We start from the raw sequence: 24151 nt of genomic DNA, 5'->3' as shown, positions 1-24151 counted from the left end.
CGTAGTTGTCTTAAGTTTGCCCTTAAAAAATAAAAATGAGACGAGCCTCGCCAAATAAAAATGTACAGGTTGCGGAGCCCTCACAAAAAATATATGTATTAAATACTTAGATTCCGGGACGGGCCGTTCAGCAAATTTCACGGCCCTGCCCAAAATAATGATACGCTAGTCGCTTTAGGCGCATATTTAATAACGTTATCTCCTTAAACTCGGGTGCACATTTATGTGACCCAAATCCAAATCTCAACGGAATCGAAATGTGTCTCTAATCACGGGTGCATTGATTGTGACGTGGTTTGAGATGCATTTCCATGATGTTGCAAATTCCTTTTAAAAATAATGAATGAGACGAGCCTCGACAAACAAAAATGCACAAGCTGCGGGGCCCTCTAAATGTATATATTAAAATACTTAGAATTCGGGACAGACCGTTTAGCAAATTTCACGGCCTTTTCCCAACATAACAATACGCTAGTTGCTTTAGGCGCGTATTTAATAATGTTATCTTCCTAAACTCGGGTGCACATTTATGTGACCCAAATCCCAATCTCAACAGAGTTGAAACGTAGCTCTAACCACGGGTACATTGATTGTAATGCGGTTCGAGGTGTGTTTCCACGATGTTGCAATTCTTGATAAAAATAACATTAAATGATAAAAGCGGTTAAAAGATAAAATTGTCACATAAGTTCATATTTGTATAAAATCAGATAATCAAGCCGAATATAACAGTTGAGCGACCGTGCTAGAACCATGGAACTCGGGAGTGCCTAACACCTTCTCCCGGGTTAACAGAATTCCTTATCCGGATTTCTGGTGCGCAGACTGTAATACGGATTCATTCTTTTCCTCGATTCGGGATTAAAATTGGTGACTTGGGACACCCTAAATCTCCCAAGTGGCGACTCTGAAATTAATAAATAAATCCCCTTTCGATTGTCCTTTAATTGGAAAAAACTCCCTTGTACCCTCTCGGGTACGGAAAAAGGAGGTGTGACAGCTCTGGCGACTCTGCTAGGGACCAAAACCCAGAACCACTGGTTCAGGATTAGAAATCGAGCTTAGAATAAATTGTTGTGTTCAGCTTTATCTGATTTTGTTACATGATCTGTGCTTAATGTGCTAATTGGTTGCCTTTTACCGCTTTGATATTACGTGAACTGTATATAAACTGTGCCGAAACCCCTATCCTTTCTGAGTCTTCTAAATCATGAAGAAGGGTGTACTTCGTACGACTTCTTTTCTGTATAGTGTCAAATCCCAATTTAGAACGAGGTTCGGACAAGTTGCTAAGCCGGTGAAGCTTCTGTATTCCCGGTACGCTGCCCCCCCTCGGCTCGAGCTGTCCGCTCGGGTAAGCCAGGTCTAGAACAAACACCCAGGTTCTGAACCTAGTATAACAAAGCCACATGCCGGATCCCTAGTAGGAACGTTTATTTGCATCATGTGCATTTGACTTAGGGGACTCAACACAGGGGTTGGGTCCGTCTAGGACAAGCAACCTGAAAATAATAGACCATCTTATGGCATCCTATGTGCTACATGTTGTATTTATTCAAGGGTGAATGAGTCATTTGGTGGACCAATGGAAGTTGAGGACAAAGGGCACTCCTTATCATGCTGATCACGTTAAATAAGAAAGTTGCACGATCTTTTAGATAAGCATGCTATTATGTTAATTAAGCACATGGGGAACATTGTGGAATTCAAGAAGCCTTGGTATTCCACATGTCCCCCACGCTTCATTTTTGGGAAAAGCACATGAGGACCATTTGTGGAATCCAAGAAGTCTTGGAATTTCCCATGTCCCCCACGCTTCATTTTTGGGAAAAGCGCATGGGGAACATTTGCGGAATCCAAAATGTCTTGGAAATCCATGTCTCCCATGCCACATTTTGAAAAATAATAATAAATATAAAAAATAAAATATATATAAAAAAAACATGAAAATTCAAAAGCTTTTGTATGTTGTCATCATTTTCCACAAATTAAAAAAAAATCGTGAAAAAGAGGAGAAAATAACAGTGTAGAGATATAGCTACTTATTTTTAGAAAAAAAAACCAATGTCCAAGTAATATCGAAACTCTGCCGAAATTCTGAAAAAAAAAAGGAATGTTTTATGTTTTACGTTAGTTTGTTTGTTTGTTATGAATGAAAAATAATAGTTTGTTTGTTTGTTATGAATGAAAAATAATAGCTTGTTTGTTTGTTGTAAAAAGAAAAATAGAAAATGGAAAAGGGTCTTCTTAAAAAAAGTTTATTGGCCCGAACTACGCGGGTTTGATTCTCACCGGATGTGAGATACGTAGGCAACCCTTATCGGGTCCAACCCCACCTTTTGCTAAAATAGCCAAAAACAAATTAAAAAAAAACATGTCAAAATTTCAATTCTGTCATAAAGAGTTCGGGTAATGTTGTTTTGTCATAAATAGTCGAATGTTTCCGAAAGGGACGCCGGAAGGCTGACTTTGCATAAACAGCCACCTTCGGGTCATTTTTTTAAGATTTGGTCTAGTCGACCCACACAGCCTTAAAAATCTTCGTCCCCGAGACGTTGAAAGGCCGTGTTTGTAATATTGAGTTTTCTAATTTGAAAAACGATAAAAAGAGTCATAAATAAGCCGGGTGATTCTGTTTTGTCATAAATAGCCGAATGTTCACGAAAGGGACGCAGAAGGCTGACTTTGCATAAACAGCCACTTTTTGGGTCATGTTTAGGATTTTTGGTCTAGTTGACCCACACAGCCCTATAAATCTTCGTCCCCGAGGCGCTGAAGGGTCGTGTTTGCAACACCAGATTTTTATTGTAATTTGAAAAGAAAAAAAATACAAAGAGTCGGCGGTCAGGTGAATACCGTTTGAATTTTGTCATAATAAGCCGAACCAGCTTCGGCCGCGTCTTAAACCGTTCTTGCCGAAATAGCCTTAGAGTATCTTTCAGTTGTCGAAAGGTTATTTTCGTAAACGAATGGACAAGTTTGTAAAGTGTCAAAATAATCCTCCCCTGCCTCAAAATTCATGTGAGATTTGGAAGGGGCCACATTTGCAAAAATAGCCATTTGGTTGCATTTGTCAAACGAGGAAAGAAACTGGCCGTTTGTAAATCTTTTGATTAGAATATGTGGGTTGTTTGATTTTCAAGTTTGTAGGTCATCTTCAAACCTTTGAAACCCAGTTTGTTTTAATATGAAAATTGAAAAAAAAATATTTATTATTGTTTATCTTTTATGTCCGAACTACGCAAGGTCTGATTCATGCGGGGTCATGATATGTAGGCAATCTCCATAAGATTCGACCACAACAAAGAAAAGCACAACAAAGAAAAGCAAAAAAAGAATTGAAAAAAAAAGAGAATGAAAAAGAAAAAGAAAAAAAAAAGAAATGAAAAAAGGATAAAATGAATGAAAAAAAATCGAAAAAGAAAAAAAGATGTTGTCAATAATGAGGACCGACTGAGTCCATTCTAACCTGTTTTGTTTTGAATCACAAAGAAAGAAGGTGGTTGGTTTGTGGTAAGCCGAAAATACAATATCCAAAATCACGCTTTGCGGGGATCAGGCGTGATGACAGAAGCATTCGAGTCCTACTGGGAACTTGTTGACTAAGGGTGATGATATTGAAGTTGGCAATGGTCTGGCAATACTGATGCAAAGCTCAGTGGCTAAGATGCCAGTTTCGCTAAAGTGGGAGGATGCTCCGTTCCTTGGTTAACAAGAAAGAAATATTTGGTGGCTTATTTTGTTGTCATTTCTGTTGTCCGGATTATTAAGGTTGTAATTTGGATTTTGTCCTGTGTCAAACCTTGTTATCTTTCCATTTTGTCATAGCAGTTTGTTTAAGTTTTGTCGAGGCTGTGTTAGGATTTTATTCTGGTTGTTTTGTTTGTTTTATTATTCAAACCATTTCGCCGGTAGTCTAATACAAAGCCGGTCTTTTGTTATTTCCAGTCATCTTTTTGTTTAGTTCTTTTATCATTTTTGTTCAATACCGATTCTAGGGACATGACATGCGCACCCAGTTTAGGCCTAATCTTAAAAGTTAATCATAAAACCCTGGGAAGGTGATCAAAGCATTTAAAGGAAATAAGAACGGTTTGAGATTATTTGGAGCCCGAGTCATGTGGAACTGGGGCAAGTTAAACACAAAGAAAACCGTTAAAGAAAGATTCGCCTAAATTGGCATGAGGGTCGTTCATAATAATGAGAATGAGAGTGTCGCCCAACGGTGCTTTAGAAGTGACAAATGAACAAACAGATGTTGAATATAATTGTCAAGTCCAGCACCATCAGAAGAGACTACAAATTTAAATTGTGTTGTTTGCACTTGGCATGTTTTGAAGACTGGAATGACGAAGGCATTTTGTTCTGCTACCTAAACACTTTATCCTTCGTTACCCCTTTTGAGCCTTATTTATTTTCTTTCATACCCCTCGTTCGGAATCAGTAGCAACGAAAAAAAAAAGGAAAAAATAAAAGAAAAGAAAAAATGATAACAAACAAAAAACAAAGGAAAGTCAAATGAAAGCAGAGGAATTGGGAACTACGTTTGACCTGATTCCTCAAAGAGGATACGTAGGCGCTTCACGGCTCGGTCATAGTTTTGAAAAATGAAAAAAAATCAATCTATTAAGATATCTCCAAGCAAGAAACTGGGGCAGAGGTTGCGTTCGTTGTAAATAAATCTAGTTCCGAAGGTTGTAATTAATAACCCAAAATCGATGCATTTTTGAGCCTTTAATACCCTTTCTTTCTAGCCTATCCAAAACCCACATTACGGTCCAAAGAAAGACCTTCTGACCAGTCTTCAACAGATGCCAAGTCAGACAAATGAGAGTCTTACCGGCGAACATAACATTCTGTTCCACAGCAGAAAGGACTCTAATCTCCAGCAGAGAGAGTCATACCGGCAACACACCAAATCCCCAGCTGGAAAGTGATACAAATGAGAGAGTCTTATCGGTGAAAACCTTCACAGTCACCATAAGGCGATGAAAGCTGAGAGACAAACCGAAATGAGAGAGACTTGATAGTGAAAACCCTTTGGGCACTACAAGTCGAATAAGATTGAGAATCAGATGGGGAATTGCCAAATGAAGATCTTGAAAGATGATTGACGGTAGAGGATAGGCCACATGTGCGTGTCATGACCATTAGAGTCGGTATCTGCGTTTGATAGGTTTTTATTTATAGTTTCTTTAGTTAAAGAGTCATCTTTTCCTTTGTCTTTTTTATTCTGTTCCCTTTTATCCTTTTCCTTTCATAGAAAAATTCCCCAATAGAGTCTGCCCGGTCAGAACAAGTGAATTGACTTCAAAATATGCCATCAGTTTTCCATTATACAAAATGAGATCTGACTAGTACATCCAAATGGTATAGTCAGCAAGGAACAAGTGCGAGGCCAGTGTCAAGAAAGATATCCCCAGCAAAAGGGAATTGATAAAAGGATTGACGAGTGTCAAGAGGGATATCCTTGCCAAAACCAAGGTTATAAACCTCAAGGCCAAGGCCCATGAACAAATCAAGGAAAGCAGTGAGCATGATTTGGGGAAATTCATGCTAGACTAAAAGGTCGGGGAAACGCCAGTTTTCGAGCTATGCCACAAAAGAAGAGGGATATCCCCAGCAAATAATATCATCCCCAACAAGTTGTGAAACACAGAGCAAGGAAGGAGAAAGGGAAAACCATCCCAGCAGGAGTATCACAACCAACCACCGCATTTTAAACTAACAAATTTTGTTTGATTTGAAACAGGTAAAGGAAATGGCATTGATGCCAGAAATGCATGCACAAGGGATATTATCAAACTGGGGCAGAAAATTTTCCTTCCATTTAGAAAATTTTCTGGAAGTCAGGTACCCATTCGGGGAAGAATAAAGATAACGCCAGTCTCAAGGGAAGTGGTTTTTGAACCAGTGTTGCCCCCAACATAATAAGTTTCAATGGAGGAAGTTGTTCCCCAGCAAAGGGATGAAACTTGAGCTCAGAAAAAGCAAGAGGCCAGCATCATTCCCAACAGCCTTCCGAAGAGTGAAGCACTAGTTCTGAAGGAATCAGAATCCCCCAGCAGTGTTATCCTCGACAGAGTTATCCCCAGCTGATAACATTTACCCCCCAACAGGTAAGTAAATAATTCCCCAACAGTGTTATCCCTAGCAGTTTCGAGGAGTCCAACACAAGTTTGGTGAAAATCGGTATCCTCAGCGGTTCCTTTCGGGGAAAGGCAAAACGACTCTCAAGGGAGGTAGTCTTCGAAGGAAGAAGCTATGCAAAAACAAAACAAAAAAAAAGAATAATAATAAAAAAAAATAATAATAACAAAAAAAAGAGAATAATAAAAAAAAAGAATAAAAAAGAATTAAAAAAAAAAGAGAAAAAAGGGAAGTAGTTTGCAGAGGAATGAAACATCCTACTCAAAGGGAAGTAATTCTGGAAGGAGTAAGATAACATATTTACTCAGCAGGGTTATCCTCAGCAGTGTTATCCCCAGCGGATCATCGAGATGTAGAAGCATCCTCGACAGAGTTTTGGACAATCCAGAGTGGGTAAGAAAAAAGGGGGAAAAGTCATCCCCATCAAAATAATCCCCCACAGTTTCAAGGGAAGACAACACAGGTAAGTAAATAATTCAGGAAGAAGGAAATGGTTCACGCATAGGAGACGCACTTCCTAAGCGAAGATTTCATTAATAGGAGACACACTTCCTAGTTTGAAATCATTGAAGTTTTACCCATAGGAGATGCATTTCCTCCTAAGTTTGTTTTACCCATAGGAGATGCATTTCCTCCTAAGTTTGTTTTAGTTTCACCCATAGGATACGCATTTCCTCCTAAGTTTAGTTTTACCCATAGGAGATGCATTTCCTCCTAAGTTTGTTTTAGTTTCTCCCATAGGAGATGCATTTCCTCCTAAGTTTGTTTTTACCCATAGGAGAGGCATTTCCTCCTAAGTTGTTATCAAAATCTTAGTCTGATGAATTTTTCTCCTAAGATAGAGACCTAGTCCGATGAACCTTCTCCTAGGATCAAAATCTTAGTCTGATGAATCTTTCTCCTCAGATACCTAAAAAAAAGACCTAGTCTGATGAACCTTCTCCTAGGATCAAAATCTTAGTCTGACGAATTTTTCTCCTAAGATAGAGACCTAGTCCGATGAACCTTCTCCTAGGATCAAAATCTTAGTCTGATGAATCTTTCTCCTCAGATACCTAAAAAAAAGACCTAGTCTGATGAACCTTCTCCTAGGATCAAAATCTTAGTCTGATGAATTTTTCTCCTAAGATAGAGACCTAGTCTGATGAACCTTCTCCTAGGATCAAAATCTTAGTCTGATGAATCTTTCTCCTAAGATACCAAAAAAAAGACCTAGTCTGATGAACCTTCTCCTAGGATCAAAATCTTAGTCTGACGAATTTTTCTCCTAAGATAGAGACCTAGTCTGATGAACCTTCTCCTAGGATCAAAATCTTAGTCTGATGAATCTTTCTCCTAAGATACCAAAAAAAAAAGACCTAGTCTGATGAACTTTCTCCTAGGATCAAAATCTTAGTCTGACGAATTTTTCTCCTAAGATAGAGACCTAGTCTGATGAACCTTCTCCTAGGATCAAAATCTTAGTCTGATGAATATTTCTCCTAAGATACAAAAAAAAAATAAAACCTAATCTGACGAATTTTCTCCTAGGATAATTTTAAAAAAAAACAACGTTTGAATTTGAAAAAAAAAAAAATACCAGGCGCCCACCTGTATAACGAGAGGAATACTTTTCATTCTTTAAAATTCTAACCAGGCGCCCACCTGTATAACGAGAGGAATACTTTTCAGTCTTTAAATTTCTAACCAGGCGCCCACCTGTATAACGAGAGGAATACTTTTCAGTCTTTACATTTCATGCCAGGCGCCCACCTACATAACGAGAGGAATACATTTCAGTCTTTACATTTCATGTTTCAGGCGCCCACCTGTATAACAAGAGGAATACTTTTTAGTCTTATACTGCAGATTTTGGAAATCAGTAACCCCACCGGAAGGTAGAAGGTTACAACAGGAATCTCCAGCAGGAAACAATAAAAATCCCCAGCACCGGGAAGCAGAAAGCTACAACAAAAATCCCAGCATTCAACCAAGTTATAAATAGCAGAAGCTCGCCTCAAGAATGCGAGTCAACAGTCTGAGATGGTCAACAAAAGCTGGTCACAAAAAAAAACAAGAAAAGAAAAAAAAGAGAAAAAATGAATCCAAAGTACGGAAGTGGAGAACATATGTGGTCTGCTCAAGAACTAGCACCTACAACTAGCATGTATCAAGGTTCAAATCCAAAGTCTGTATGAAGCACCATTCAAGACTCAAGACCAAGTTTCAGAAGACTTAAAGATAGAAATCCTTGTAACTAGTAGCTGATAGGCTTAGTTAGTCTTTTTCAGTTTTCGTTTTTGATGTAATGACAGGACCGCGGACCGGAACCTCAACGGAACGGCACCTCGATCGGCTCTTCACCTCGGTACACTCTACCATCTCTCTCAGCTCCGAACTACACGTGGCCTGATTCCTGTATAACCAAGGATATGTTGGCAGCTCAGATACCAGGGCTCGGTCACATTCCCTTCCTTTCCTTAGTATAGTCCCTCCAAATAATGGTCGGGTCAAAAACATGTCTAGTCGTTCTTTGTCGGAAAACTCTTCGCGTTTCCAGTCAAAGAGGGGCAGCTGTAGACGCGTGATTTTTGACCCTCCCCGAGAATTTTCACATTTTTAGCGTAAATATTTAATTTAGGTCTAATATAGCTATTTGGACTATTTTACTTTATTTCGTCGCAAAAGGAAAAAAATACAATATATATATATATATATATATATAAATTTTAGTTTATGTATTTCTCATAAACTTGAAAAAATACAAAAAATTGTATTTTATTTTTGTACTTTATATAATTTCGAAAATTACCAAAGAAATATAGTTCTATTAATGTTTTGTAGTCATTTTAATTTTTGAAAAAATACAAAAATATTACTTTATATTTTTTCTTTATATAAAAACGAAAATTACAAAAAATAGTTTTATTAATATTTTGTAGCTATTTTAATCTTGAAAAAAAATATTTAAAAAGATATAGTTTTGTTTTAAATATTAGTCTTTTGGTAGTTATTTTGCTTACATAGGAGTAGTTGAACAACGTCGTGTTCTTATTCTCGGGTCCGGGCAAAAGAATAATATTTGGGTTTAAACTACCCATTTTTAGGCTTAATTTTCGGGCTTAGCCCATAATAATCCGAGTCCACCACACATGGGGGACACGCGTGGGGAACACGGACGGAACACCATACACGGGGAACCCCACCGCGCATGGGGGACACAAATCTTGGACCCCTACACACGTGGGGTCCATTTTCTTGGCAAAGGCTACAAAATACACGGACAAAGGGAGGGGAAAGGGGTTGGACTTGACAGATTTTGAAAACGAGCACTGTTCATCGTCTTCTTCCTCAAAAAGAAGAAGGAACAAAGAAAACCCTACTCCCTCACGTCCAAAACCACTAGCTCCCCGCCACCACTAAACACCACCACCAAACGGACCCTTCCACCACCAGAAACGTCCGCAACCCCCCACAACGCCTGAACCACCACCAAGTAGAACTGTCCGCAACTCCCCCCTCGTCGGAACTCGAGCAGCTGCTGCTGTGTTCTTCTCTTTCGTCGACCACCTGCGTCCGATGACCACTGCTAGTTCATCAACGTCTTCCTCACCAGCCGAACCAACCAGCCCCCCACTCCCTCACGTCCAAACACCACCACCAAACGACCCTTTCGGCGAGCACCTACATAACCCTCGACCCTACTGTCGCTACCTGCTGCCCAGCTCGTCGTCCATCCCTGTCAACCCAACAGTCCCCCAGTCTCATCATCCCATACTGTCACTCACCCACGAACAGCTGCGAACACCATAGCCAGCCATAGCAACTAGCTTAACCTCGTTGCCCGTCGTCAAACACCACCAGTCGACAACCAATCAGCCCAGCTATCGCTGTTTCGTCACTGTCGTCGCGTAGTCCGTTGAGGTCGTCGTTTGGGTTGTGCTCGTGGCTTCCGGTCTGATATCATTGAGCTTGACATCGAGGTTCCGTCGTTGGAGAGGTTTCCGATAGTTGTCCGCCCAGTTTGGTTGTTGTTCTTGCTTCAAACAGGTGCATACACATTTCCAAACTTATGATATTTGTTTAAATGGAATAAAAAAAATGATATGGATTTCCTAAGAACTGTTTGTGTGTCGTCTTTGTTGAATTGCTTTTTCATTTTACCATGGATATTATTACCTATTAGAATTATTGTTTTTGTTTAACCTCGGATGACTTCATTGGTAGAAAATCGTAGTTGTCTTAAGTTTGCCCTTAAAAAATAAAAATGAGACGAGCCTCACCAAATAAAAATGTACAGGTTGCGGAGCCCTCACAAAAAATATATGTATTAAATACTTAGATTCCGGGACGGGCCGTTCAGCAAATTTCACGGCCCTGCCCAAAATAATGATACGCTAGTCGCTTTAGGCGCATATTTAATAACGTTATCTCCTTAAACTCGGGTGCACATTTATGTGACCCAAATCCAAATCTCAACGGAATCGAAATGTGTCTCTAATCACGGGTGCATTGATTGTGACGTGGTTTGAGATGCATTTCCATGACGTTGCAAATTCCTTTTAAAAATAATGAATGAGACGAGCCTCGACAAACAAAAATGCACAAGTTGCGGGGCCCTCTAAATGTATATATTAAAATACTTAGAATTCGGGACAGACCGTTTAGCAAATTTCACGGCCTTTTCCCAACATAACAATACGCTAGTTGCTTTAGGCGCGTATTTAATAATGTTATCTTCCTAAACTCGGGTGCACATTTATGTGACCCAAATCCTAATCTCAACAGAGTTGAAACGTAGCTCTAACCACGGGTACATTGATTGTAACGCGGTTCGAGGTGTGTTTCCACGATGTTGCAATTCTTGATAAAAATAACATTAAATGATAAAAGCGGTTAAAAGATAAAATTGGCACATAAGTTCATATTTGTATAAAATCAGATAATCAAGCCGAATATAACAGTTGAGCGACCGTGCTAGAACCACGGAACTCGGGAGTGCCTAACACCTTCTCCCGGGTTAACAGAATTCCTTATCTGGATTTCTGGTGCGCAGACTGTAATACGGAGTCATTTTTTTCCTCGATTCGGGATTAAAATTGGTGACTTGGGACACCCTAAATCTCCCAAGTGGCGACTCTGAAATTAATAAATAAATCCCCTTTCGATTGTCCTTTAATTGGAAAAAACTCCTTTGTACCCTCTCGGGTACGGAAAAAGGAGGTGTGACACTCACTGCCTTCCTACTCAAAGCATCAACCACTACATTGGCCTTCCCCAGATGGTACAAGATAGTAATATCATAATAATTTAGTAGCTCTAACCATCTCCGCTGCCTCAAATTGAGATCCTTTTGCTTGAACAAGTGTTGGAGGCTATGATAATCAGTAAACACCTCACAAGACACACCATACAGATAATGCCTCCAAATTTCCAACGCATTAATAATGACAGCCAACTCCAAATCATGAATAGGGTAGTTCTTCTCGTGGGGCTTCAACTGACGAGAAGCATAAGCAATCACTCTAACCTCCTGCATCAACACACACCTAATACCAACTCTCGAAGCATCACAATACACTGTATATGAACCTGAAGTTGATGGCAAAACTAATATTGGAGTTGTGGTCAAAGCAGTCTTGAGCTTCTGAAAGCTCGCCTCACACTCATCCGACCACATGAAAGGCGCACCCTTTTGAGTCAATTTTGTCAAGGGTGACGCAATAGATGAAAATTCCTGAATGAACCGATGGTAATAACCTGCCAAACCAAGAAAGCTATGAATCTCTGTGGCTGAGGACGGTCTGGGCCAACTCTAGACCGCATCTATCTTCTTCTAATCAACCTGAATACCCTCACTAGACACACGTGTCCCAAGAAAGCCACTAAACTGAGCCAAAATTCACACTTGAGGAACTTTGCATAAAGCTTCTCCTCTCTCAACCGTTGCAATACCACTCTCAAATACTCCGCGTTCTCTTCCTAACTACGCGAGTACACCAGAATATCATTAATGAATACAATGACAAACGAGTCAAGATAAGACCGAAACACGTTGTGCATCAAATTCATGAACGCTGCTGGGGCATTGGTCAGCCCAAAAGACATCACCAGGAACTCATAATGACCATATCGGGTCTTGAAAGTTGTCTTAAGAATATCCGAGTCTCTGATCTTCAACTGCCTATAATTAATGCACATATTCATAGTGTCATCCTTCTTCTTCACGAATAGAACAAGAGCACCCCACGGCGACACACTAGGCCGAATAAACCCCTTATCAAGGAGTTCCTGAAGCTGCTCCATAAACTCATTCAACTCCGTCGGTGCCATACGATATGGTGGAATAAAAATGGGCTAAGTATCCGGCACCAAATCAATACCAAAATCAATATCCTTGTCCAATGGCATGCCCGACAGGTCTGCAAGAAACACATCCGAAAAGTCCCTCACTACTGGGACTGAATCAATGGTAGGAGTCTCTGCACTGACATCCCTCACAAAAGCCAAGTAAGAAAGTCAACCCTTTCCAACCATCTGCTGGGCCTTCAAGAATGAAATTACCCTACTGGGAACAAAATTAGTCGAACCTTGCCACTCAATCCGTGGCACACCCGGCATAGCCAACGTCACTGTCTTAGCATGACAGTCCAAAATAGCACAATACGGAGATAACCAATCCATGCCCAATATCACATCAAAATCAACCATACAAAGCAACAAAAGGTCTACTCGGGTTTCCAAACCCCTAATAGTCACCATACACGACCGATATACGCGGTCCACAATAATAGTATCGCCCACCGGAGTAGATACATGAACAGATGAAACAAGAGACTCATGGGGCGTATCCAAATAACGAGCAAAATATGATGACACATATGAAAAAATGGAACCAGGATCAAATAACACAGAGGCATCTCTGTGGCAAACTGAGACATTACATGTAATCACCGCATCTAAAGCAATGGCATCGGGCCTGGCTGGGAGTGCATAGAAACAGGCATGACCACCACCTGATCGACCTCTCCCTCTAGGGCGACCTCTAGCTAACTGTCCTCCACCCCTATCTAGGTGGGTGGGTGGTGAAGTAACTGGTGCTGAAGTCGATGGCTGACCCCTCTGTTGAGACGAACTCCTAAGACGACGAGGACACTGTCTCCATATATGCCCCAACTCTCCACACTCATAACAACCCTGGTGCTGGAGATAGGTACTGAAGGGAACCCCTAGTACCGGGATGACTAGCAGAAGAAACTGGCATGAAAGAGCTCTGAATTGAAGGAGCATGGGACGAACTCTGGGCTAGAAGGGCACTGAGTGTTAAATGGCCCTGATGAGAGCTGTGAGAACTATAGCCCGATGATGCCCTACGATAAACTGGGCGAGCTGACTGAGCATGCCTGAATTGACGACTTCTGTTGTGCTAAAACTGACCCCGATGAGGAGTACCACTGAATCCACCCTGACCATAAGGCCTCTCAGCCTCCCGCTTAACCCTCTCCCGACCACGAACCATCTCAATCTATCGAGCTATGTCAAAAACCTCATCAAAGGTAGCACCAGATACTCTCTCTCTGGTCATAAGCAACTGAAGTTGAAAATCGAGGCCATCTATAAACCTCATGATCCTCTCTCGGTCTATGGGAACCAACCAGACCACATGACGAGACAAATCGGAGAACCTCATCTCATAATGCGTAACAAACCTATCACCCTGACTAAGCTGCTCGAACTGCCTGCGCAACTCCTCTCGTAACACTCCGGTACAAACTTCTCCAGAAAGAGAATAGAGAACTGCTGCCAAGAAAGGGGCGCTGTGCTAACCGGCCTACACCTCTCGTAAGCCTCCCACCAACTAAGTGCAGCCCTGGAGAACTGGAAAGTAGTGAATAAGACCCCACTGGTCTCTAGAATACCCGCGGTCCGAAGTATCCTCTAACACTTTTCCAAGAAACACTATGCATCCTCACCCTCAGCACCATTAAATGACGGAGGATGAAGTCTACCAAACCTCTCCAATCTGCGTTGCTCGTCCTCTGGCATAACAGGAGCTACATAGTCTTGAGCAGCTATAACCGGTTGGGTTGGAGGTGCCCCCGATGTCTGAAATCCCTACACGACCTGCTCAGGTGTGCGAGCGGCGGGAGTCTAAGTGCCTCCCCCATCTTGAGAAGTAGATGTGGTCGTAGTAACCAAGACTGCCTGAGCCAGGCCAGTGCACATTAATAGAATCTAGGCCAAGGCTTCCTAAAGGCCTGGGATAATAATAGGCACAGCCGGTGCCTGAGCTGGTACTGCTGGAGCGTCCGCAACTGGGACCCGATCCTGAATTGGGGCGGCTGGTGGATCTACAGGTGTCGCCCTAGCTGCTGTGCGGGCTACACCCCTGCCCCTACCACGACCTCGATCGCGTCCTCGGCCTTTAGTGGCCCCAACTGGTGGTACTGGTGGTCGTCCATCCTGACCGGTAACACGTGTCCTCACCATCTGTGAGAGATTAGAATAACAGAAGTTTAGCTACTCGAATCAATAGATTCGCACGACAGGAATTCAAGAATGTGAAGTTTTTCCTAAAGGTTCTGTAGCCTCCCGAGGATAAGTATAGACGTCTCCGTATCGATCCACGGAACTTTACTAAACCCGCTCATGACTCGTGAGACCTATGTAACCTAGGCTCTGATACCAACTTGTCACGATCCTAAAACTGATCCGGTCGTGATGGCGCCTATCGTAAAACTAGGTCAGCCGACACAAACCCCAAATCCAACCAGTATTTCATGAAGGTCATTTTAAGCCATTAATTAACAAAAATCTCATTACATAAGTCTAAATAACCAGTGCAGAAATATAACACAAGCCCGACATCGAGGTGTCACAAGTCACGATCAACTACAAGATCCGTCTAAGCACAAGAAAGGCTATCATAGCCGGAAATAAAATACTAAGAAAAGTCTGAATAAGGTAAGAAGGAGAAGTGCAGGGTTGCGAACGCCAAACATCAACCTTGCCGTATCCGGAGACCTGCTGGAAGAACGATCAGCACTTACTATCGCGACCTACAACTCCTGGATCTGCACACAAGGTGCAGTGAGTAATGTGAGTACGCCAACTCAGTAAGTAATAAAAGTAAATGAAAGCTGAGCAGTAAGAAAACGGGTAATTTTCACGTCATAGCACTACAACAGATACAGTACATTTCCAAAATAGTATAGAAATCAATTATCTCGTAAAAACAAACTCAGTCTCAGTAAAAACCTTTCCTTTTAAAAAACATCATTCAATAGTTTCAAACAAGTGATGAAAATAGTGAGTAAAAATGATAGAAACATAAACAGCCCCTCGGGCAAGATATGTACCATCAACCGCCCCTCGGGCAAAATATCAACAGAACCAGCCCCTCAGGCTACCTCACAATCACTCGTAATCAGCCCCTCGGGCAACAACATAAATAAAAAAAATAGCCCATCGGGCATCATCACATCACTCACATTGGATACCCGCACTCAGTAGGGGTGTTCAGACTCCGAAGGGGATCCTACAGCCCAAATGCTATAACAAGCCATCTCATGGTATAATAAATCAGTCCATCGGCCCCTCATATATCACAAATCAGTACAACACGTTGCGGCGCGCAACCCGATCTCATGATATCCTCACAACACAAGCCTTCGACCTCAGTCAGAAACCTCTTAAGCCACTCGGGCTACAGTAAAACAGGGTGCTCAGCCCAAAATATCATTTATAATACCAAATAGAGTAAATAAGACTAAGTTATGAAATCAGTAAAACATTGCATGACTGAGTACATATATTAAATCAAAAACAGTGAGGAATAGTAGTAAAAAGCCCCTAAGGGTCCAAAACAGTTGGCACGAGGCCCAAATATTGCATTCAACCCAAAACATAGTAATACTTTCCAAAACACAATAGTATCAAATAGTTTTTAATCAAATACGCGACTTAATAGTCGTGCGGGAAGGACCAAGCCACAATCCCCAACGATGCACGCCCTCACGCTCGTCATCTAGCATGTGTGTCACCTCAAAGTAGTGAAGCAATGTGAAATCTGGGGTTTCATACCCTCACGACAACATTTACAATCATTACTCACCTCAAACTGGTCCAAACTCTAACCCGCGATGCCTTTGCCTCTCGACTCGGCCTCTAAATGCTTCAAATCTAACCAAAATTAGTATCATAACGTTAATACGCGCTAAAGGAACAAAGTCCAAGCGAAAATAATTAAATTTACTCAAAAATCTCAATATTGGCAAAACCCGACCCTCGGGCCCACGTCTCGAAATTTGATAAAAATTACATCACTAGAATACTTATCCTCCCACGAGTCCATACATACCAAAAATATCAAAATCGGACCTCAAATGGCCCGTCAAATCCTCATTTTAAACTCTCCCGTTACAAACCCTAATTTCTCCAATTTATCCCCAATTTTTCCACAAATTTCATGTCTAGTTAGTTTAAAATTACTATAGAATCGAGTATTGAGTTTAAAAACCTTACCTCCAAGTGTTACCCCTCGAATCCCTCTTCAATTCCTCTCAAAAAGCTCTAACTCCAAACACAAATGATGGGAAAATGACCAAACTTCATGACAGCAAGAATTTATATGTTCTGCTCAGGGGTTCCGCATCTGTGGTCCAAATACCGCATCTGCGACCCCCGCACCTGCGACCAAATGCCCGCATCTGCGGACTTCACTTAGGGCACCTGCTTTTGCACCTGCGCCCTAGGCCTCGTTAATCCTTCCGCTCTTGCGACAAATCTCCGCTCCTGCAGTCATCTATTCGCGCCTGCGATCATCGCACCTGCGGTCCCCACTCCGCAGGTACGGAAACAACAGAAGCAACAAAAATTCTGCAACTCTAAATCCACTCCAAACCTTCTGTCAACCACCCAAATCCATCCCGAGGTCCTTAGGACCTCAACCAAACACGCCAACGGGTCACATATCATCATTCAAACTTATTCCAACCTTCGGAACACTCAAGACAACATCAAAACATCAAATCACTCTCGTATTCAAGCCTAAGGATTCCAAAACTTCCGAATTCCGCAACCGATGGAAAAACCTATCAAACCTCATCCGAATTACCTGAAATTTTGCACACATGTCACAAATGACACAACGGACCTACTCCAATTTCAGGAATTCCAATCCGACCCCGATATCAAGATTTCCACTGTTGACCGAAAAATGCCAAAATTCTAATTTTCACCAATTCAAGCCTAAATCTACCGCGGACCTCCAAATTACATTCCGAACACGCTCCTAAGTCCAAAATTACCTAGGCTATTTGAACCATCAGAATTTACATCCGAGAACTTCTACACATAAGTCAATATCCGATTGACTTTTCCAACTTAAGCTTACTCAAAAGAGACTAAGTGTCTCATTCCACTCTAAGATCACTCCGAACACAACATAACCAACACGATATGATGAAATACAGCTGAACACCACACAAGGAAGCATAAATAGTGGAAACAGAGCGGTAACTCATGAAACGAACGGTTGGGCCGTTACAAAAATACCTTCAAATCAAATGAGCTAGAACATTTTTTATCAACATGAACTTTTCTCTTTTTTTTATAGAACATCTTCCCCATCCCTTTTAGCCTTCCTTCTAGAACCTTTACCCTTATCTTTCACAACATCTGTTCTCACCATTTTAATCCTTCTTTTTGAACTTGTGCCTTTTTCAACAACTACACGCTGAACAGTTTGTGACCTCGTTACTCTATCACTGTAAGTCCCGCTATGTGAACGAGTCCTTCTATTAACAGGGGTAATTTGCATTCCTTCAATAGAGGTATTTTGCATTTCTTTAACAGATTTAGGGGTTGCATGCCCCAAATCACACTCAAATTCTGGTAAATCTTCAAAATCGTCATCTTCATTCCTAATAAAACTAGGGTTATATTTCACTAATTTACTAGCTAATTTCATAGAATTTGGAGATGCCCTCAACTTTATATTTTTCTTCAAAGACTTTTTTTCCTCCATTATAGACTCGACTATGAACAAAAATCTGAAAATCTACTGAAATTTTGACTTACATTGAGAGCAAAAGTAAAAATGGAGAAGTTGTGTTTGAGAAGAAACCAGTGTTTCGAGAGAACCGAATGCAATAGGAAAAAAATGTGAGTTAAAAGGCGTGGGTGGGTCAGTATATTATGGATAATTTATGGGCTATTAGATGTAATATATTTGAGCCGGAGGGACATTTCGGGTCCATGAAAAAAATATCGACTATTAAAATTTTGAGGGGCTATAGAGGGTAGTTTTCTTAAGAGAATTTCCCCGTCACGCTCCAAACCTATCCGGACCAAAATTATTACCCATATTCATCTAAAATTTTTTTGAATCTAACCATATCTAACCCAAAAGGAATTAGAAGAACTAACTTATATAGCCGTTCACGTAATCGCTTAAATAAAAAATAGTATGCGGATATATAATATATGTATAATCCATGTACAATATATGTATAACTGTGTACAATCAAAGTATAATATATGCATACAGAATAGTAAAAGCAAATAATAAATCTAACAGATTATTTGCGTAAAAAATTTGTTAACTCGACCTGCCAATCCCTTATAACCCGAATTCAACCCACATGTCAAATAGAATTGAGGGAAATCATCACTCTATGGCCACTCGGTCAAAATAATGGTCCTACTTTACACAAGCTACCATTTTAGACTTTTTAGCAATTTAATATCAACTTATAGCCAAAATCTTAAAGTTTCATTCTTTTTCCCCTCTTTCAGCCGCCTACTTCCCCACCCCCTCTCTCCCCCCTCATCTTCTCTCTTCTTCAACCTATCGGTGACTTCCATCTTTTCCCTCTCTTCTTATCTTCTCCCTTTTCACCCCTCCCTTCTTTTTTTTCTTCTCTTCCACTATAACGACACCAAACCATTTTTTAATTTTTAATTTTTTGCTTTACAATTTTCTCCTTCTTCACTTAGATGGAAAAATAACTACATCTTTTTTGAGTAAATTCCAGCCAAATTCTGGTAGTGGTTGTCGCCATCTTCGCTTTCTGTCTACTTTCAAATATGATATTGCATGACACTTTTTTGGATGAATTTTATGAGAAGATGATAGATGGACGAAATAAAATAGCCATTGTTAGAAAAAAAAATTCCGACCAAGTTGGTTGTCCTCCATTACTGTCAATGCTCATTTATTTATATATCGTATGATTAGTGTATAATATGTGTATAATCACTGTGTATACATTATATACTAATGATACATTTATTATACACGTATTATACAAAATTGGACGTGAAAGATTACTATGACTATGGTGAGTATTGACAATTTTACATATAAAATGTATAATTACGTACACATATTTGTATGAAAGGTGTATTTATACTGATATAATATATATATACGCTATTTATATACATTCAAATTCATAAAATTTTGTATATAAAATGTATACTGTGTATATATATATATATATGCTGGTGCGTATATAATTTATAATATGTATATAACGTGAATAATTAATATATCTTTTGTATATAAAGTGTATAATCTTTCTCTCACAAATACTCTCAGTGTTTCTTTATGTTTTCGTTTGAGATCTTACTTCTTTATGTTTAATAGTCTGTTTACATAATATATAGAAATCATCGCTTTTTGTTTTTTCCTTCTTCTCATTCCTACTTTACTAGTTTTCTTCTTTTTTTGTGATAATTTTTTTGTATAAATTCTCACTCTTTTTTTTCCTTTTTAGTCCTTATTTGTTTATATCTAGTGGTGGAATTGAGGGTGGATGACGCTGGTCCAGGGGTGGGTTGGCCTGATTTTTGATTATCTGTCTTTTTTTGTGGGTAGGATGGTACGGTGGTGGTAGTGCGGTGGTAACAGAGTTGGTGGTGAATTTTTGGGGTGTATGACTAGCCTAGGAGTGGGTATGTTTGATTTTTATAATCTATTTTTAGGGGTGTGGGTAAGGTAATGTGATGGGAGCTATACGGGTGTGGCGGCAGTGCAATAGCTTCAGGGTAACGGTGGAACTTTTTGTGTAGCCTGACAAATGGTGAAAGAGGAAAGTGGATGGGATGTGGTTGGCGAAATTTTGGGCTGGCTGTTTTAATATACTAAATGAATTTGAAATCTTATGGCAACCAAATTAAATAAGTTTCTAGCGGGGCATTTGTATCTATATTCATTTTTTGGGTTACGTTTTAACTTGTGACCGCTTTGCAAAAAACATTGCAAGTGTACCCACGTTTTCGCGTAACTTCAGCATACGGGGCTGAAGTAGCAAAGGCAATCACGCAAAACTTCAGCATTCTAGTAGACGGACCTGAAGTAGCAAAGGCAATACGCTAAAGTTTTTTTGTCCGGGATAAGCTTTTTCAAAAACTTCAGCAGAAGATAATGAAGTTATATAGTTCATTTGTAAAAACTTCAGCAACTGGATTCATTAGTTTTGTCAAAAAGCTTTTTCAAAAACTTCAGCAAAAGATGCTGAAGTTATTTAGTTCATTTGTAAAAACTTCAGCACTAAATAAGCTGAAGTTTTTTTTGTCCTGGATGAGCTTTTTCAAAAACTTCAGCAGAAGATGCTGAAGTTATTTGGTTCATTATTAAAAACTTCAGGACTAAATAAGCTGAAGCTTTTTTGTCCTGGATAAGCTTTTTCAAAAACTTCATCACTATATAAGCTGAAGTTTTTGAATAAGCTTATAGAGTTTTTTGACCCATACAATCACTATATTGGATCTTCGTTTTTTTCCTTCTTTCTAAACGTTTTTATGGAGCAGATCAGTAATTACATTAGAAAAATGTTCCTTCAGTGGAAATAAATCAAATAATCATAAAGTTTAAGTGGTATAATGTGAAACTATTACTTTAACCCCACAGATCAATTCATTTGATTCAAAGAAAAAAAGATTACATCAAAAATGCGAAAAAAAATAAAAAGAAATCGTGCAGCGTATGTTAGTTGATTCATTGTTATTGATAAATCGTAACAATGAAGACCAATGTTTAAAATATCTTAAGAAAACGAAGGAGGAGAAGGAAGAGGAGAAAGGGGGTTGAAGTTATTTAAAAAGTGGGTATAAGTTAAAACTTTTTAAAAAAAAATAGGTATAGGTTAAATGGGGACGACCAAATAGGACGCCCCATGCAATTTTTACGTTTCTAGCGAGTGCATACAAATAAATTTTCCTCCATAAAATTGAATGTTGAAATTGGACGGAGCCCACATAGCACGTGAAACACCTAAGATCCTAAGATTCAAAAATGGACTCCCCACTGCATTTGTTTTCAAAATTGAGAGACTGCCTGCATTATTAAGCTTTGAGTTTATCTAATCCTTACAATTCATATAGTTCTACTCCCTCTGTCCTAATTCATGTAATGATATTTGATTGATGTCACGACCCGGATTTTTCACCCTCGGGAGTCGTGATGGCGTCTACTAATGTGAGCTAGGCAAGCCAATCCTTAACAGCTTACTTCATTAACAAATGACTTCTTTTAGCGATTATCAGTGATAGCATGAAAACAGAGGAATTTAATAAATGTACGGAAGACTTAAATTAAAGAAACTGAACAATAATACGGAAATCAACATAAGCCTCTACCCAAAAACTGGTGTCACATTACTCACGAACTTCTAAGAGTACTAAATACAACCGTTTGAAAGAAAAAATGCAAACTGTTTGTCTCGAATACATGAGATAACAGACTAAAATAAAGATAGAGGAGACGTCGGGCTTGCGAACGCTTGCAAGGCTACTTCGGTTTCTCACTAGACTGAAAGCTGGCTCCCGCGCTACTGCTGCTATCCAAGACCTGGATCTGTGCAAAAGAACATAGAGTGTAGCATCAGCACAACCGACCCCATGTGCTGGTAAGTGTCTGGCCTAACCCCGACGAGGTAGTGACGAGGCTAGGACCAGACTCCAGATAAACCTGTACAGTTATATACTATATGACGGAAAAGTAAACAGGTAATAAGCAATCAAAGCTGGGAAAGGGGAAACATGCTCTGGGGGTAGCAGATAAAACAGAATACCAAAGAATAGTAAGGAAACTACAATTTAACTTCTAACACGGATAAAGAGAAATAAGGCAACTTTCACTTTCAGTTTCATCTTGTTGCAGGCGTGCAACCCGATCCCATTTCTCATATCTTGTGGTAGGCGTATCACCCGCTCCCATTTCAGTATATCTTGTGGTAGGCGTACCACCCGCTCCCATTTCAGTATATCTTGTGGTAGGCGTACCACCCGCTCCCATTTCATTATATCTCGTGGTAGGCGTACCACCCGCTCCCAATTCAGTATATCTTGTGGTAGGCGTACCACCCGCTCCCATTTCATTATATCTCGTGGTAGGCGTACCACCTGCTCCCATTTCATTATATCTCGTGGTAGGCGTACCACCCGCTCCCATTTCATCATATCTTATGGTAGGCGTACCATCCTCTCCCATTTCATTCCATCACACAATCACAAGAAATTTCGGCAAGGAAACATAAATAATATAATAACTTCCCGACAAGGGAACACAACAATGTTATAATTTTCCCGACAAGGGAAAAACAATATTGAATTAGTTATCCCGGCAAGGGAGAATCAACTATAACAAACCTCAACTCAACTTATACTCAGTTCAATTATTGTAATTGCTCAATCATAGAAAATCATTAAGTAAAGCACCCAAGTGTCATTTAAGAACACAACCACTTTCAATTTAAGACTCACGGTCATGCTTGACACCAACTTGTAGATACTCGTCACCATGCCTATACGTCGTACTCAACGAGAAGCAAGAAGCAAGTATGACTCAACTCCTAATCACTCAAGCTAGGGTTAGACCAAACACTTACCTCGATGCCTTGATCACCACTCAAGTTTCAACTATAGCTTTACCCCTTGATTACACCACCATTCCGCTCGAATCTAGTCATAAGTTACTTAATTACATCAATAAGTGCTAAATGAATCAACCCCAATGCATGAAAAAAGTTTTCTAAAGTTTTACCCAAAAGTTAGAAATTACCCCCCCTCCCACCCCGGGCCCATGTGGTCGAAATCCGAGGTTCGGACCGAAACCGGATTACCCATTCCCCCACGAATCCAAATATATAATTTGTTTTGAAATCGGACCTCAAATTGAGGTCTAAATCCCTAATTTTAGAAAACCAAGGTTCTACCCAAAACACTCAATTTCCCCCATGAAAATCTTTGATTTGAAGTTGAAATCATGTTAAAAGATGTTAAGGAGTGAAGAAAATGAGTTAGAAATCACTTACCAACGTTTTGGAGAAGAAAGGTTGTTTGAAAAATCGCCTCTTATGTTTTGGGGTTTTAAAAAGTGAAAAATAACTGAAATTCCCGTTTATTTATACCCCTCTCAATCCCCCAGTGCGGACTGCATCAAATGGACCACGGCCGCACAACCTCCACCGCGAACCACACAAAGGCGACCGCAATCGCACTGGCCCCTCCTTGAAGATCTGCAGTTCAACACCCTGGGCGGACCGCACAAAGGCGACTGCGGCCGCACTGCCTCCACCGCGGACCGCACAAAGGCGACCGCGGCCGCGCTGGCCCCTCCGCGGTCGCACGCGTTTTCTCGCGGACCGCACTAGAGGGTTCAGATACTGCAACTTCTTGAACCTGCAACATCTGACTTTCTAAGCCTAAGGCATTCCGGAGCCCACTCGAAACTCACCCGAGCCCTCGAAACTCCAACCCAAGTATGCACACAACCTCAAAAATATCCTACGGACATATTCGTGTACTCAAATGACCAAAATAACATCACGAGCATCGAACTAAACCTCGAGATCAATAAAATTTCTCAAAACTCTTTTAAACATCAAATTTCTCAATTAAGGTCCGGATCACGTCAAACGACGTCCGTTTTAACCAAATTTTACAGGAATGACTCAAGTCATATATAAGACCTGTATCGGGCGCCGGAACCAAAATACGGGCCTGATACCATTGC

The sequence above is a fragment of the Nicotiana sylvestris genome, chromosome 10, assembly GCF_000393655.2.
Source record: "Nicotiana sylvestris chromosome 10, ASM39365v2, whole genome shotgun sequence".
NCBI lineage: Eukaryota > Viridiplantae > Streptophyta > Magnoliopsida > Solanales > Solanaceae > Nicotiana > Nicotiana sylvestris.
This window is presented reverse-complemented; position numbering follows the sequence as displayed.